The 18,576-nt window shown below is 48.2% G+C and overlaps 1 long non-coding RNA gene across 1 annotated transcript in view; it reads right to left on the reverse strand.

Annotated features, from left to right (window-relative positions):
• Positions 1-647: 647 nt before the first annotated feature.
• Positions 648-18,576, reverse strand: part of LOC139262371 (uncharacterized) — a 47,602-nt gene continuing 29,673 nt past the window's right edge. Inside the window, exon 3 of the long non-coding RNA XR_011592958.1 lies at positions 648-2,828. This is a non-coding gene — a long non-coding RNA (uncharacterized lncRNA). The remainder of the gene's footprint in view (positions 2,829-18,576) is intronic.

Here is an 18,576-nt window from a genome sequence, read left to right on the forward strand (position 1 = left end):
GTGGATATAAACACCTGTGCTATCGCAATAGCCTTACTGAGAGTCGGTGTCTCGACAGTCAAAAGTTTTCGTAGGATGGTCTCGTGGCCAATGCCCAGTACAAAAAAGTCCTTGAGCATTTTCTCCAGGTAGCCATCAAACTCACATTGTCCTGCAAGTCGCCTTAGCTCGGCGACATAGCTCGCCACTTCCTGACCTTCAGATCGCTGGCACGTATAGAACCGATACCTCGCCATCAGCGCGCTCTCCCTCGGGTTAAGATGCTGCCGAACGAGTGTACACAGCTCCTCATATGACTTATCTGTGGGTTTCACTGGAGCCAGAAGATTCTTCATGAGGCTGTAAGTTGGTGCCCCGCAGACTGTGAGGAGGGCCGCTCTCCTTTTTGCAGCGCTTCCTTCTCCGTCCAGCTCGCTGGCTACAAAGTAACGGTCTCGCCATTCGACATAGGCTCCCCAGTCCACCCCCTCCAAGAACGTCTCCAGGATGCCCACAGTTTGTTGCATCTTTGCGTTGGATTCATATACCCGTCACCAGTTATTGTGTTCCTAACACAAATGAGGCTGCACACATGGAGGTTAAAGTAACAGTGACCTCAGTCTTTAATAAGACACTCCAGAGTGAGGAACAGGCCTTCGGGCCCGGCTTATATACAGTGTTCCCAAGAGATGCTGGGATCCCTTGGGACTTCAGGGGATGCGCTCTCTGGTGGTGGAACATGGGAGTGCATGCTTTACAGATACACAACAGATAACTTTGCATTTCTCCATATTATATTCGATCTGCCATGCTCTTGTCCACTCTGTTGTGTTCATACTCTATTTGTTGTTACACAATCCCTCAGTCGACAGGCATTAGTACCCTGCAGGAGCTATTCACACACTGCTGTAAACATGCAGGTTCATGCTGGTTTTGGGAGTCCATTTTGGGAGTTGCTACAAAGGACACAGTTAATTTACATTTCTCCTGTTTCAGTTAGTCTGTTATTTACATACACAACACATTCACTCATGCTGTCTATATCCCTTTGCATCCTCTTTGTGTGCTCCTCGCAATATGCTTTAATGAGTGTTTATTTCATTTTCTGGCTGAGACATGTAGGGCCACCCTTCTCTGTTTGCGAAATCTTGCTTTTCTGCCATATTTTAAGTATGGAGGCAAGCTTCCAATTTGTTTGTTCAATCTATGTCATGTACCAAAGTTATTGTTGTTGAGCAATGTTCAGCAATTAAATTAGAATTGCTGCTGGATATTGAGTTACTTAGATGAGGTGCCATGACACGACTATATGTATTCTATAGACCACCAACGAGTGGGAAGGATCTAGAGGAGCAAATTTGCAGGGAAGTACAAAAATTATAGAGTAGTGATAATGGAAGACTTCAACTATCCTAATATAGAATGGGATAGTAATAGTGTAAAGGGCAAAAAAGGGGAAGAATTTCTGAAATGTGTTTCTGAGGACTTTCTTGATCAGTACATTTCTAGCCCAACTGAGAAGGAGGCATTGCTGGATCTGGTTCTGGGGAATGAGGTGGGTCAAGTGTCAGTAGGGGAACATTTAGGGAATGGTGATCATAGTATCATAAGCTTTAGATTAACCATGGAAAAGGACAGGGAGCAATCTGGAGTAAAAATACTTAATTGGTGGAAGCCCAATATTAATGGGTTGAGAATGGTTCTGGCCTGGGTAAATTTGAATCGAAGATTGGCAAGCAAAACTATAATCGAACAATAGACTGCCTTTAAAGAGGAGATGGTTCAGGTGCAGTCAAGGTACATTCCCACAAGGGGGCAAGGTAGGGCAACCAAAGTCAGAGCTCCCTGGATGATGAAAGAGATAGCAAGTAAGATGAAGCAGAAAAAGGGGGCGCAAGACAGATTGTCAGGTTGAGAATACAAGTGAGAACCAGGCTGAATATAGAAAGTTCAGAGGGGAAGTGAAAAAGAAAATAAGAGGGGCAAGGAGAGAATATGGGAATAGATTAGCAGCTGACATAAAAGGGAATCAAAAAGTCTTCTATAGGCATGTAAATAGTAAACGGGTATTCATAAGAGGGGTGCAACCGAATAGAGACAATAATGAAGACCTATGTTTTTAGGCAGAGTGCATGGCTGAGGTACTAAATGACTACCTTGCACCTGTCTTTACCAAGGAAGATGCTGCCAAAGTCATAGTGAAAGAGAAAGCACATAAGAATATAAAAAATAGGAGCAGGAGTAAGCCATATGGCCCTTCAAGACCGCTCCACAGTTGAGATACTGGATGGGATAAAAATTGATAAAGAGGAGGTACTAGAATGGCTGGCTGTACTTAAAGTAGATAAGTACCAGGAATGATTGCATGATGGTTATGTTACTGGACTAATAACCCAGAGGCCTGGACTAATAATCTGGAGATATAAATTCAAATCCCACAATCGCAGCTGTGAAATTTAAATTCAGTTAATTAAATACATCTGGAATAAAAAGCTAGTATCAGTAATGATGACTGCAAAACACAGAACTGCCCCCCAGTCATCAAGATCCATGGCGCGGCCTTGGACAACGTGGACCACTTTCCATACCTCGGGAGCCTATTATCAGCAAGGGAGACATCGACGACGAAGTTCAACACCGCCTCCGGTGCGACAGCGCAGCCTTCGGCCACCTGAGGAAGAGAGTGTTCGAAGATCAGGTCCTCAAATCTGATACCAAGCTTATGGTCTACGGAGCTGTAGTGATTGTCGCCATCCTGTATGACTCAGAGACGTGGACCATATACAGTAGACACTTCAAATCACTGGAGAAATATCATCAACGATGTCTCCCAAGATCCTTCAAATCCCCTGGGAAGACAGATGCACCAATGTTAATGTTCTCGATCAGGCAACATCCCCAGCATCAAAGCACTCACCACACTCCAACAGCTCCATTGGGTGGGCCACATTGTTCACATGCCTGACACAAGACTCTCAAGTCAAGCGCTTTACTCGGAACTCCTACCCAGCAAGTGAGCCCCAACTGGGCAGAGGAAATGTTTCAAGGGCACCCTCAAAGCCTCCTTGATAAAATGCAACATCCCCACTGGCACTTGGGAGTCCCTGGCCAAAGACCGGCCAAAGTGAAGGAAGAGTATCCGGGAGGGCGTTAAGCAACTCGAGTCTCATCGCCGAGAGCATTCAGAAAGCAAGCGCAGGCAGCGGAAGGAGTATGCGGCAAACCAGACTCCCCACCCACCCTTTCCTTCAACGACTGTCTGTCCCACCTATGACAGAGACTGTAATTCCCATATTGGACTGTTCAGTCATCTAAGAATTCGAGGGACTGCCTATGACGATGAAAACTACTGGATTGTCATTAAAGCCTATCTGGTTCACTAATGCCCTTTAGGGAAGGAAATCCCTACCCATCTTTAGCCGGTCTGGCCTATATCTGACTCTCAACCCACAGCCATATGGTTCACTCTTACCCACCCTCTTAAATGGCCTAGCAAGCCACTCAGTTGTAACAAACTGCTACAAGAAACACAATTAAGAATAAAGCCAACAGATTACCCGGCATTGACCTCAGCACCAGCATCGGACATGACAACAGCACACCCAGGCCAGTCGACGCTGCAAAGTCCTCGTCACCAACATCTGGGGACTTGTGCCAAAATTGGGAGAGCTGTCCCACAGACCAGTCGAGCAACAGCCTGACTTAGTCATACTCACAGAATCATAGCTTTCAGCCTATATCCAAGAATCCTCCATCACCATCCCTGGCTATGTCCTGTCCACTGGTAGGACAGGCTCAACAGGGGTGGTGGCACAGTGGTATACAGTCGGGAGCCCTGGGAGACCTCAACATTGACCCCGGACCCCATAAAGTCTCATGGCTTCAGGTCAAGCATGGGCAAGGAAACCTCTTGCTGATTACCACCTACTGCCCTCCTTCAGCTGATGAATCAGTACTTCTCCATGTTAGACACAACTTGGAAGAAGCACTGAAGGTAGCAAGGGCACAGAATATACTCTGGGTGGGGACTTCAATGTCCATCACCAAGAGTGGCTTGGAAGTGCAAAAGAGCTCTCTAGTGGACTAATCCACCTAGTGCACTACTGATGTAATAAAAATAAAAACCATGTGATATGCACAGTTGTTATTCAGCAGCCATGTTAGTGCAAGTGTGCGAATTAGCTATGTCTCAAGATACCACATGTAGCACCACTACTGACGGAGCTGGCCGAATCCTGAAGAACATAGCTGTCAGACTGAGTCTGCAGCAGGTGGAGAGAACCAACATGAGAAAGAAACCGACCTGACCTTGTCCTCACTAATCTATCTGTGGCAGCTGCATCGGTCCATGGCACCATTGGTAACAATGACCACCGCACAGTCCTTGTGGAGACGAAGTCATGTCTTTACACTGATGACACCCTCCATCGTGCTGTGTGGCACTACCATCATGCTAAATGGAACAGATTCAGAATAGATTTAGCATCTCAAGGCTAGGCATCCATGAGGCGCTGTAGGCTATCAGCAGCAGCAGAATTGTATTCCACCACAATCTGTAATCTCAAGGCCCGGCATTTCCCTCACTGTACCATTAACATCAAGCCAGGTGAGGAACCCTGGTTCAATGAGGACTGTAGAAGAGCAAGCCAGGAGTAGCACCAGGTGCAGTTAAAAATGAGGTGCCAACCTGGGGAAGCTGCACCAGTACTACATGCATGCTAAACAATGGAAGCAGCATGCTTTTTGTAATAGAACTCCCCCTAGTGGACTACTGCACCACATAGTGGACTACTTGTGCACTGCAACTACTGATGTAAATAATAAAGGATCATGTGGCAAAGTTACATGATGACAGGTTTCTGTGTTAAGAGCCATCTTGTAGTGTGTGTTTGTTAGTGATGTCATAAGAATATGTCACACTGCAGAACTAAGTGATCCCACAACCAACAGATCAGATCAAATCTCTGCATTCCTGCCACATCTAGTCAAGAATGGTAGTGGACCATTAAACAACTTACTCGAGATGGAGGCTCCATGAATATCCCTGTCCTCAATGATTGTGGAGCCCAGCACATAAGTGCAAAAGACAAGGCTGAAGCCTTTGCATCCATCTTCAGCCAGAAGTGCAAAGTGAATAAATGTCTCGACCTCCTCCTGAGGTTTCCACCATCACAGATGCAGTCTTCAGACAATTCGATTCACTCCATGTGACAAACAATGGCTGAGTGCACTGGATACAGCAAAGGCTATGGGACGTGACAACATCCAAGCTGTAGTGCTGAAGACTTGTTCTCCAGAACTAGCCGCACCTCTCGCCAAGCTATTCCAATACAGCTACAACACTGGCATCTACCCAACAATGAGGAAAAGTGCCCAGGTATGTCCTGTCCACAAAAAACAGGCAAATTACTGCCATATCAGTCTACTCCCAATCATCAGCAAAGTGATAGAAGGTGTTGTCAACAGTGCTATCAAGCGGCAGTTACTCATCAATAACTTGCTCACCAATGCTCAGTATGGGTTCCTGCAGGACCACTCAGCTCCAGACCTCATGTTAGCCTTGGTCAAAACATGGACAAAAGAGCTGAATTCTAGAGGTGAGAGTGAATGCCCTTGACATCAAGGCAGCATTTGACCAAGTGTGGATTCAATGACCTTCCCTTCATCATAAGGTCAGAAGTGGGGATGTTTGTTGTTGATTGCACAGTGGTCAGTTCCATTTACAACTCCTCAGATAATGGAGCAATCCATGCCCACTTGCGGCAAGACCTGGACGACATTCAGGCTTGAGCTTGTAGTGTATGGAGAAAGAGTCAGACTGAACACTGTGAGCTCAAAGTAATGTGCCACATTAGTCTTTTATTGCAGGTCTTCAGAGTGCCTCTCCAACATGTGAAGCCTTCTTAAATACCTGTGCTCCCAAGGGATTGTGAGATCCCTTGGGACTCTGGGGAATGAGTCCTCTGGTGGCTATACAGAGTATATATAAGTCCAGATACAAAACGACATTCCCCCCTAAAGTCAATAGTGTAACTATTTACAATTGAGTCGATCTGGGGCCCTTCTTGCCCTGGTTGATCATCTCGTTGTGAAGGCTGGTGTTATTGAGTCATTTGTTGGGCCCTTGCTGGGCTGCTGTGCAGCTGGCCTTGCTGGGCTGCCTGGTGTGTTGGGCCCTGCAGGGCTGCTGTGGATGATGAGTTCTGTTTCGTGGTCAACCGTGGTGTCGGTTGCCACAGGTGTGTGTGTTGGGGGATCAAAAAAGGTAGGGTCCAAGGTGGGTTGCTCAGGGTAGTCTGTAAATCTGAGTTTGATTTGGTCCAAGTGTTTCCGCTGAATGAATCCATTTGAAGTTTGACCCGAAACATCCTGCTCCCCTCTTTGGCCACGACAGTGCCGGGAAGCCACATGGTACCTTGCCCATAATTTAATACAAATACAGGATCATTGACTTCAATCTCGCGTGACACATTTGCGCTATTATGGTATGCAGTTTGTTGAAGCCGCCTGCTCTCTACCTGTTCATGTAAATCAGGGTCAACTAACGAGAGCTTTGTCTTAAGTGCTCTTTTCATGAGCAGTTCAGCAGGTGGGATCCTAGTGAGTGAGTGTGGTCTCGTGCGGTAGCTAAGCAAGACTCGGGATAGGCGAGTCTGCAGTGAGCCTTCAGTTACCCTCTTCAAGCCTTGCTTGATGGTTTGCACTGCTCTCTCTGTCTGACCATTGGACACTGGTTTGAATGGGGCAGATGTGACATGTTTGATCCCGTTACGGGTCATAAATTCTTTGAACTAAACACTGGTAAAACATGACCCGTTGTCGCTCACCAGGACATCGGGTAAGCCATGTGTGGCAAACATGGCCCGCAGGCTTTCAGTAGTGACAGCGGACGTGCTAGCCGACACTATCTCACATTCAATCCACTTGGCATACACGTCTACAACCACAAGAAACATTTTACCCAAGAATGGGCCTGCATAGTCAATGTGTACTCTGGACCACGGTTTGGAGGGCCAAGACCATAAACTTAGCGGCACCTCCCTGGGTACATTGCTTAACTGCGAGCATGTATTACATCTGTGAACGCAGGACTCTAAGTCCGCATCGATGCCGGGCCACCACACATGGGATCTGGCTATCGCTTTCATCATTACGATGCCTGGGTGGGTACTGTGGAGGTCATTGCCCTTCTTGGGGACCACTACTCGATTGCCTCACAGAAGGCAGTCTGCCTGTATGGACATTTCATCTTTGCGCCACTTGAACGGCTTTATCTCTTCCTGCATTTGCACTGGGACACTGGGCCAGCTCCCGTGAAGCACACAACTTTTGACTGGAGATAATAAGGCATCCTGGCTTGTCCAGGTTTTGATCTGCCGGGCAGTGACGGGTGATTGCTTACTCACAAATGCTTCCATAACCATGGCTAGATCTGCGGGCTGCGTCATTTCCACTCCCATGGTGGGCAATGGCAGCCTACTGAGAGCAACGGCGCAATTTTCTGTGCCTGGCCTGTGGCGGATAGCGTAATTGTAGGCGGACAACATGAGCACCCATCTCTGGATGCGGACCGATGCGTTGATATTTATCCCCTTGCTCTCAGAAAACAGGAATATAAGTGGTTTATGGTCAGTTTCCAATTCAAATTTTAGCCCAAACAGGTATTGATGCATTTTCTTTACCCCATAGACACATGTTAACGCTTCTTTTTCAATCATGCTGTAGGCTCTCTCAGCCTTAGACAGACTCCTGGATGCATAAGCAACTGGTTGCAGTGTCCCAAAATCATTGGCTTGTTGCAATACACACCTGACACCATATACAAACATAGAAACATAGAAAATAGGTGCAGGAGTAGGCCATTCGGCCCTTCGAGCCTGCACCGCCTTGCAATGAGTTCATGGCTGAACATGCAACTTCAGTACCCCATTCCTGCTTTCTCGCCATACCCCTTGACCCCGCTAGTAGTAAGGACTACATCTAACTCCTTTTTGAATATATTTAGTGAATTGGCCTCAACAACTTTCTGTGGTAGACAATTCCACAGGTTCACCACTCTCTGGGTGAAGAAGTTTCTCCTCATCTCGGTCCTAAATGGCTTACCCCTTATCCTTAGACTGTGACCCCTGGTTCTGGTCTTCCCCAACATTGAGAACATTCTTCCTGCATCTAACCCCGTCAGAATTTTAAACGTTTCTATGAGATCCCCTCTCATTCTTCTGAACTCCAGTGAATACAAGCCCAGTTGATCCAGTCTTTCTTGATAGCTCAGTCCCGCCATCCCGGGAATCAGTCTGGTGAACCTTCGCTGCACTCCCTCAATAGCAAGAATGTCCTTCCTCAAGTTAGGAGACCAAAACTGCACACAATACTCCAGTTGTGGCCTCACCAGGGCCCTGTACAACTGTAGTAACACCTCCCTGCACCTGTACTCAAATCCCCTCGCTATGAAGGCCAACATGCCATTTGCTTTCTTCACCACCTGCTGTACCTGCATGCCAACCTTCAATGACTGATGTACCATGACACCCAGGTCTCGTTGCACCTCCCCTTTTCCTAATCTGTCACCATTCAGATAATAGTCTGTCTCTCTGTTTTTACCACCAAAGTGGATAACCTCACATTTATCCCTATTATACTTCATCTGCCATGCATTTGTCCACTCACCTAACCTATCCAAGTCATCTGCAGCCTCATAGCATCCTCCTCGCAGCTCACACTGCCACCCAACTTAGTGTCATCCGCAAATTTGGAGATACTACATTTAATCCCCTTGTCTAAATCATTAATGTACAATGTAAACAGCTGGGGCCCCAGCAGAGAACCTTGCGGTACCCCAGTAGTCACTGCCTGCCATTCTGAAAAGTGCCCATTTACTCCTACTCTTTGCTTCCTATCTGTCAACCAGTTCTCAATCCACGTCAGCACACAACCCCCAATCCTATGTGCTGGTTTTGATGCAGGTGAGGGCCTTTGATGATTCCTCCAGTTCCTGCGTCATGTAGGCTGAGGTCAGATCCAGCTTCATGAACGTATTTCCTCCCGTCAGCTTTGCAATTAGGTCGTCGGCTTTTGGAAGTGGGTATTAGCCCTGCAGGGAGAAACGATTGATAGTTACTTTGTATTCGCCACAGATTCTGACGGTGCCGTCTCCCTTGAGGACTGGGACAATAGGACGGGCCCGCTGGCTGAACTCGATAGGTGAGATGATGCCCTCTCTTTTTAGCCGGTCGAGCTTGATTTCTACCCTTCCTCTCATCATGTACAGTACTGCTCTTACCTTGTGAAGGGATGGGTCGCGCCCCCGGAATTAGGTGGATCTGCACTTTTGCTCCTTGGAATTTCCCGATGCCTGGTTTGAACAGTGAAGGAAATTTGTTTAAGACCTGTGCACACGAAGTGTTGTCAGCGGGCGAGAGCGCCCAGATGTCATCCCAGTTCAAGCGTATCTTTCCCAGCCAGCTCCTGTCGAGCAGCGTGGGACCATCGCCCGGTACTACCCACAGTGGTAGCTTGTGCACCGCTCCAACGTAGGTGACCTTTACAGTAGCACTGCCAATTACAGGAATCAGTTCTTTTGTGTAAGTTCTTAGTTTCATGTGAATTGGAGTTAAGACTGGCCTTGAGGCCTTGTTGCACCATAACCTTTCGAAAGTATTTTTGCCCATGATGGACTGGCGCGCGCCCGTGTCCAGCTCCATTGACACCGGGAGTCCATTTAGTTTAACCTTCAGCATTATCGGGGGACAATTCGTGGTGAATGTGTGCACCCTATGTACCTCTGCCTCCTTTAACAAAGGTTCTGTTTCGTCGTGATCCTCCGTGGATCTGTCCTCCTCTGCAATGTGGTGGTTTTCAGGTTTAGCAGGCCTAGCAGCTCACCTGCACACTCGTTGGAGGTGTACCATTGTTCCACAGCCCTTGCAAATGTATCCTTTGAAATTGCATGAATGGAAACGATGATCACCCCCGCAGCGCCAACAAGGTGTTAATGGCCTTGCATTCATCACCCTTGATCGTGGACTCTGAGACATCTGCAGACGTGTAGCTGCAGGTATGTGTGACCTGCCCTGTCCGTTATGATTTAAAAACAACATCACTTTGTTCACAATACTTGTAGCAGCACTTGTGTGCTGAGAGATTTGCTTCGTATTGTCACTGGTGGCAATGAAAGCCTGGGCTATCGCTATGGCCTTACTCAAGGTTGGGGTCTCTATAGTCAAAAGTTTGCAAAATATGGTTTTGTGGCCAATGCCAAGTACGAAAATGTCTCTGAGCATGTGCTCCAAATGTCCTTCAAATTCGCAATGTCCTGCAAGGCATCTTAGCTCGGCGACATAATTCGCCACTTCCTGGCCTTCAGATCTTTTGTAAGTGTAGAAACGGTACCTCTCCATCAGAACCCTTTCCTTTGGGTTCAAATGATCTCGGACCAGTGTGCACAAATTGTCGTACGATTTCTCAGTGGGTTTCGCTGGAGTGAGCAGATTCTTCATGAGGTCATACGTTGGTGCCCCACAGACGGTGAGGAGGATCGCTCTATGTTTGGCATCGCTCTCTTTCCCATCTAGCTCGTTGGCCATGAAGTATTGGTCGAGTCGCTTCACAAAAGTTTCCCAATCATCTCCCTCCGAGAATTTCTCCAGGATGCCCACTGTTCTCTGCATCTTTGGGTTCACTATCTGTATCTCGTCACCAGTTGTAGTGTATGGAGAAAGAGTCAGACTGAACATTGTGAGCCCAAAGTAATGTGTGACCTTAGTCTTTTTGTTGTGTATCTATAAAGCATGCACACCCATGTTCCACCACCAGGGAGTGCATCCCCTGAAGTCCCAAAGGATCCCAGCATCCCTTGGGAGCACTGTATATAAGCCGGCCCCTAAGGCCTGTTACTTACTCTGGAGTGTTTTAATAAAGACTGAGGTCACTGTTACTTTAACCTCTCTGTGTGCAGCCTCATCTGTGTTCGGAACACAATAACTGGTGACGAGTGTACGAATCCAACGCAAAGATGCAGCAAACTGTGGGCATTCTGGAGAAGTTCTCAGAGGGTGAGGACTGGGAAGCCTATGTCGAACGGCTAGACCAGTATTTTGTAGCCAACGAGCTGGACGGAGAAGGAAGTGATGCAAAAAGGCGGTCCTCCTCACGGTCTGTGGGGCACCGACCTACAGCCTCATGAAGAATCTTCTGGCTCCAGTGAAACCCACAGATAAGTCATATGAGGAGCTGTGTACACTGGTTCGGGAGCATCTTAACCCGAGGGAGAGCATGCTGATGGCGAGGTATCGATTCTATACGTTATAGCGATCTGAAGGTCAGGAAGTGGTGAGCTATGTCGCTGAGCTAAGGCGACTTGCACGACAATGTGAATTTGATGGCTACCTGGAACAAATGCTCAGAAACATTTTTGTACTGGGCATTGACCACAAGACCATCCTATGAAAACTTTTGACTGTAGAGACACCGAGCTTCAGTAAGACCATTGCGATAGCACAGACGTTTATGTGCACCAGTGATAGCACCAAACAAATCTCTCAGCAGACAAGTGCGAGCAACATTCATAAATTAACTGGAACTGTGTTTGCGAGCAGAAATGTACAGGGCAGAAATCACGAGTCTGCAACTGCCAGCAGGCCTCAGGTGACCCACATGACTCAAAGTCCGCAACAGAGGATGAATGCAAGGCAATTCGCACCTTGTTGGCGTTGTGGAGGCTTCCATTCAGCTGATTCATGCCGCTTCAAAGGGTATGTTTGCAAGAGCTGTGGAACTACAGATCTGCAAAACCTGCCAACCACCATGTGGCAGAGGAAGATCGGTCCATGGTGGATCAAAGCAATTTCGAGCCTCAGAGAGAGGAGTCAGATGCTGAAGTACACGGGGTGCACACGTTTTCGACGAAATGTCCACCTATAATGCTAAACGTAAAATTGAATGGCTTACCCGTAGTCATGGAACTGGACACTGGCGCTAGCCAACCCATCATGAGTAAAAAGATGTTTGAGAGAGTGTGGTGCAACAAGGCACTCAGACCAGCCCTGAGTCCCATCCACATGAAACTGAGAAAGTACACCAAAGAGCTTATCACTGTCCTGGGCAGCACCATGGTCAAGGTCACCTACGAGGGCACGGTGCATGAACTGCCACTCTGGATTGTCCCGGGCGATGGCCCCATACTGCTTAGAAGGAGCTGGCTGGGCAAGATCCGCTGGAACTGGGATGACATCCGAGCGCGATCACATGTCGATGAGGCCTCATGTACCCAGGTTCTTAATAAATTTCCTTCCCTTTTTGAGCCAGGCATTGGAAACTTTTCCGGGGCGAAAGTGCAGATCCACTTGGTCCTAGAGGCACAACCCATTCACCACAAGGCGCGAGCTTTATCTCACATGATGAGGGAGAGAGTGGAAATCGAGCTGGACAGGCTGCAACGCGAGGATATCATCTCCCCAGTGGAATTCAGCGAGTGGGCCAGCCCGATTGTTCCAGTACTCAAAAGTGATGGCACGGTCAAGATTTGCGGTCATTATAAAGTAACTATTAATCGTTTCTCGCTACAGGACCAATACCTGCTACCTAAGGCAGACGACCTATTTGTGACGCTGACAGCAGGCAAGACATTCACCAAGCTCGACCTGACTCCGGCCTACATGACGCAGGAGCTGGAGGAGTCTTCGAAGGGCCTCACCTGCATCAACACACACAATGGACTGTTCATCTACAACAGATGCCCATTTGGAATTTGGTCGGCTGCAGCAATCTTCCAGAGAAACATGGAGCGCCTACTCAAATCGGTTCCAAGCACTGTGGTTTTTCAGGACGACATATTGGTCACAGGTTGGGACACCGTCGAGCACCTACAAAACCTGGAGGAGGTCCTCCAGTGACTGGATCGTGTAGGGCTGCGGATGAAGAGGTCGAAATGCGTCTTCATGGCAACAGAAGTGGAGTTTTTGGGGAGAAAGATCGCGGCGGACAGCATTCGGCCCACCGACTCCAAAACAGAGGCTATCAGGAACGCGCCCAGGCCACAGAACTTCACGGAGCTGCGGTCGTTCCTGGGACTCCTCAACTATTTTGGTAACTTCCTAACGGGGTTAAGCACCCTCTTAAAGCCCCTACGTGTTATTGCGCAAAGGTGAGAACTGGATATGGGGAAAAAAAACAAGTAATTGCTTTTGAGAAAGCCAGAAAATTTTATGCTCCAACAAGCTGCTTGTATTGTATAACCCGTGTAAAAGACTTGTGCTAGCATGTGATGCATTGTCGTAAGGAGTCGGTTGTGTATTACAACAAGCTAACGTTGCGGGGAAGTTGCAACCTGTCGCCTATGCTTCCAGGAGCTTGTCTAAAGCCGAGAGGGCCTACAGCATGATTGAGAAAGAGGCATTAGCGTGTGTGTTCGGGGTAAGAAAAATGCCCAAGTTCCCCTCCAAGGCACACACCATCCTGAATCGGAAATATATCATCGTTTCTTCATAGTCGCTGGGTCAAAATACTGGAACTCCCTCCCAAACAGCTCTATCGGTGTACCTTCACGACATGGACTGCAGCGGTTCAAGTAGATGGCTCACCATGATATTTTCAAGGGCAATTAGGAATGGGCAATAAAAGCTGGCCTTTTCAGTGACCTCAAATTTGAGTGACCTCAAATTTGAGCTGGAAACCGATCACAAGCCCCTCATATCCCTGTTCGCTGAAAACAAGGGAATAAATACAAATGCCTCAGCCCGCATACAAAGGTGGGCACTCGTGCTATCAGCGTATAACTATACCATCCGCCACAGGCCAGGCACCAAGAACTGTGCGGATGCTCTCAGTCGGCTACCATTGCCCACCACGGGGGTGGAAATGTCGCAGCCTGCAAACTTGTTGATGGTGGCGCAGCCCGCAGACTTGTTGATGGTCATGGAAGCGTTTGAAAATGATAAATCATCTGTCACGGCCCGCCAGATTAGGACTTGGGCCAGTCAAGATCCTCTGCTGTCCCTAGTAAAAAACTGTGTACTGCATGGGAGCTGGGCCAGCATCCCCGTTGAAATGCAAGAGCTAATCAAGCCGTTCCAGCAGCGAAAGGCGAGCTGTCCATTCAGGCAGACTGCCTGTTGTGGGGTAACTTTGTAGTGCTACCCAAAAAGGGCAGGGAGGCGTTCATCTTGGATCTCCACAGCACACACCCGGGTATAGTAATGACGAAAGCAATAGGCAGATCCCACGTGTGGTGGCCTGGTATCCACTCTGACTTAGAATCCTGTGTATGGCAATGCAGCATGTGCACTCAATTGAGCATTCCGCCTAGAGAGGCACCTCTCAGTTTGTGGTCCTGGCCCTCCAGACCATGGTCAAGGGTCCATGTCGACTACGCCGGCCCGATTCTCGGTAAAATGTTCCTGGTGATAGTGGATGTTTTTTCAAAACGGATTGAAAGAGAAATAATGTCGGGAAGCACCTCCACTGCCACCATTGAAAGTCTGAGGGCTATGTTTGCCACCCACGGCCTGCATCACATACTGGTCAGTGACAACGGACCATGTTTCACCAGTGCCGAATTGAAAGAATTCATGACCCGCAATGGGATCAAATATGACACCTCGGCCCCGTTTAAACCAGCCTCTGATGGGCAGGCAGAGTGAGCAGTATAAACAATCAAACAGAGCCTTAAACGAGTCACAGAAGGCTCACTCCAAACCCGCCTGTCCCAAGTACTGCTCAGCTACCGCATGAGACCCCACTCGCTCACAGGGGTGCCCCCGGCTGAGCTACTCATGAAAAGGACACTTAAAACCAGACTCTCGCTGGTTCACCCCAACCTGCATGATTAGGTAGAGAGCAGGCGGCAGCAACAAAATGTAAACGATGGTCGCGCCACTGTGTCACGGGAACTTCATCTGAATAACCCTGTGTATGTGCTAAACTATGGACATGGTCCCAAGTGGATCGCGGGCACGGTGATAGCTAAAGAAGGGAGTAGGGTGTTTGTAGTCAAACTAGACAATGGACCAAACGAGGCTGCGGTTCACAGACTGCCCTGAACACCAGACACCACCTTTTTCGAGCCCACAACACACACCCAAAGGATCAATGACACCATGACAGACCAGCAATCGAACCCATCACGCCCAACAGCCCAGCAAGGCCAGGCTCACGCAGCAGCCCTGCAGGGCCAACATCACGCCAGCCCAGCGAGGGCACAGCCAACACACCAGAACAGACATTTGTACCGAGGCGGTCCACCAGGGAAAGAAAGGCTCCCGACCGCCTCACCTTGTAAATGGTTTTCACTTTGACTTTGGTTGGGGGAGTGATGTTGTGTATCTGTAAAGCATGCACTCCCATTTTCCGCCACCAGCGAGCGCATCCCCTGAAGTCCCAAGGGATCCCAGTATCCCTTGGGAGCACTCTATATAAGCGGCCCCTAAGGCCTGTTACTCACTCTGGAGTGTCTTAATAAAGACTGAGGTCACTGTTACTTTAACCTCCCTGTGTGCAGTCTCATCTGTGTTAGGAACACAACACTTTTATTGCAGGTCTCCAGAGTGCCTCTCCAACTTGTGAACCAATCTTAAATACCTGTGCTCCCAAGGGATTATGAGATCCCTTGGGACTCCGGGGAATGAGCCCTCTGGTGGCTGTACAGAGTATATACAAGTCCAGTTACATAACAGGGCTGATAAGTGGCAAGTAACATTTGCGCCACACAAATGGCAGGCAATGACTATTTCCAACAAGAGAGCGTCTAAACACCGCCCCTTGACATTCAACGCCATTACCATCGCCGAATCCCCCAACATCAACATCCTGGGAGTCAACATTGATCAGAAACTTAAATGGAGCAGCCACATAAATACCACGTTAGAAATAGCAGGTCAGAGGCATGGAATTCTGCGGCGAGTGTCTCACCTCCTAACTCCCAAAGCATTTCCACCTACTACAGGCACAAGTCAGGAGTGTGATGGAATACCCTCCACTTGCCAGGATGAGTGCAGCTCCAACAACACTGAAGAAATTTGACACCATCCAGGACAGAGCAGCCCGCTTGCTTGGCACCCGATCAACCACCTTCAACATTCACTCCCTCCACCACCGATGTAGCGTGGTTGCAGTGTATACCATTTTCAAGATGCACTGCAGCAGCTCGCCAAGGCTTCTTGAACAGCACCTCCCAAACCCGTGACCTCTACCACCTAGAAGCACAAGAGCAGCAGGCGCACGGGAACACCATCACTTCCAAGTTCCCCTCCAAGTCACACACCATCCTGAATCGGAAATACATCATCGTTTCTTCATAGTCGCTGAGTCAAAATACTGGAACTCCCTCCCTAACAGCACTATCGGTGTACCTTCACGACATGGACTGCAGCGGTTCAAGTAGATGGCTCACCATGATATTTTCAAGGGCAATTAGGAATGGGCAATAAAAGCTGGCCTTTTCAGTGACACCCACATCCCAGGAAAGAATAAAAATAAAGTAATCAGGACCGGATGGGATGCATCCTAGAATGCTGAGGGAATTAAACTTGAAAATTGAGGATGTACTGGCCATATTCATCCAATCCTCTTTATATATGGGGATCGTGCCAGAGGATTGCAGAATTGCAAAAGTTACACCCTTGTTCAAAAAAGTGTGCAAGGGTAAACCCCGCAACTACAGGCCTGTCAGTTTAACCTTGGTACAAAAGCAAAATACTGCGGATGCTGGAATCTGGAATAAAAACAAAATGCTGGAAATCTCAACGGGTCAGGCAGCATCTGTGGAGAGAAAGCAGAGTTAACGTTTCAGGTCGATGACCCTTCGTCAGAACTGGAGAGTGTTCGGAAAGAACAGATTCTTAACAAACAAGGGAAGGGAAGAAAGAACAGAAAGTAAGGTCTGTGATAGGGCGGAAGACAGGAGAGATTCGAGAGACAAAAGGGATGATGGGCCAAATTGTTTTCTCCTTGTCTCTATTGGCAGCTGGTCATTATCCCACCATTCACACCCTATCTTAACTAATGTTTTCTAACTCATGGCATTACCATTTCAATTTGGCTCATCATCCCTTTTGTCTTTCTAATCTCTCCTGTCTTCCACCCTATCACAGACCTTCTGTTCTTTCTTCCCTTCCCTTGTTTGTTAAGAATCTGTTCTTTCCGAACGCTCTCCAGTTCTGACGAAGGGTCATCGACCTGAAATGTTAACTCTGCTTTCTCTCCACAGATGCTGCCTGACCCGTTGAGCTTTCCAGCATTTTCAGTTTAACCTTGGTAGTGAGGAAGCTTTTGGAAATGAGAATCCTGGACAAAATTAACAGTCACTTGGACAAGTGTGGATTAATTAAGGAAAGCCAGCATGGATTTGTTAAAGGCAAACCGTGTTTAACTAACTTGATTGAAATTTTTCTGAGCTAACAGAGAAAGTTGATGAGGCAATGCAGTTGATGTGGTGTACATGGACGTCCAAAAGGCATTTGATAAAGTGACATATATTGGCATGCCAGCAAAGTTGAAGCCCATGGAATGAAAGGGACTGTAGCAGCATGGATATGAAATTGACTAAGTGACAGGAAACAGAGGGGAAAGCTCCATCCCGGCCGTGAAATTGCAGTTACCTCCCCTCAGAGGAAGAGGAGCGCAATTGTGCATGCTCCATTTCCGCTTGGAGTGATCCCGGGGCGATGCTGGGGCGTGATCAGCAGCGCTATGCGGATGCATTACGTAGCATTGACACAGCTCAAAGCCCTACCACTTTCCTTAAAGGGGAGGGCCGTTACACACACTGCACAGTCTCTGATGGTCCCCACTGGGCCCCCAGGGCAACGTGGTGCTGAGCACACAACAAGCCACCCAAGATAGAGTGCTGGGATGCACGATAGTGGCCCGGACCACGCAAGGGGCAAAGAAGTAGGGCAGAGCAGTGAGTTGGCAAAACCGCCAAGGTGGCAGCATGGGGGGGGCGCTTGCGACCGCCCCTTTAACTTCTGCCCTGCGACTTCAGTTCGCAACTCGTGAGGCTGGTGCATTCACTGCTTTTGGCAGCCTTGTGGGGCGCAAGGCAATATCCGCCGCGGGGCAGAAAGGGTTTGGTGCTAAGAGGTAGCCATGCACAGCGATGGAACCTTCAGCAGTTTTGCGATGGTGCAGGGCGCTACTAACAGGGCACGCCGCTACCGTGGCAGCAACTCCACTAACTCTCGCGCAATTTCACGAGAGCCGGTAGTGTCCAGGCGACCCAATCCGTCCCACAATGTTTCAACTTGTGTGTTTTGTCTGAAGGTTTGAGCAGGAATGACCAGCTAGCGAACAGTAAGGAACCTATTGAATGGGCTATGAATACAGAAACTTGGTCAGTGATATATCCGAGAAGGCATTACATTCCTCTGGTGGTAGAGCTCACAATCAAACAGAAAAATACATTAGATATAACATTATAAAGCATAAGTAGTCCTATGATGTAAAACTACTCATGTTTGGCAAGAGATGAACTATACATCAGAACAAGTCACTTACTGCAAAGTTATAATGAAATTCGGCTCTGTAGCACCCATTTTTTGGGCAGTGTGGGTGCCGTTTTGTTTCCAAAATGGCGTCTGAGCTGCATTCGCACAAGTCTAGTGT

The sequence above is a fragment of the Pristiophorus japonicus genome, chromosome 4 (assembly GCF_044704955.1).
Source record: "Pristiophorus japonicus isolate sPriJap1 chromosome 4, sPriJap1.hap1, whole genome shotgun sequence".
Lineage (NCBI taxonomy): Eukaryota > Metazoa > Chordata > Chondrichthyes > Pristiophoridae > Pristiophorus > Pristiophorus japonicus.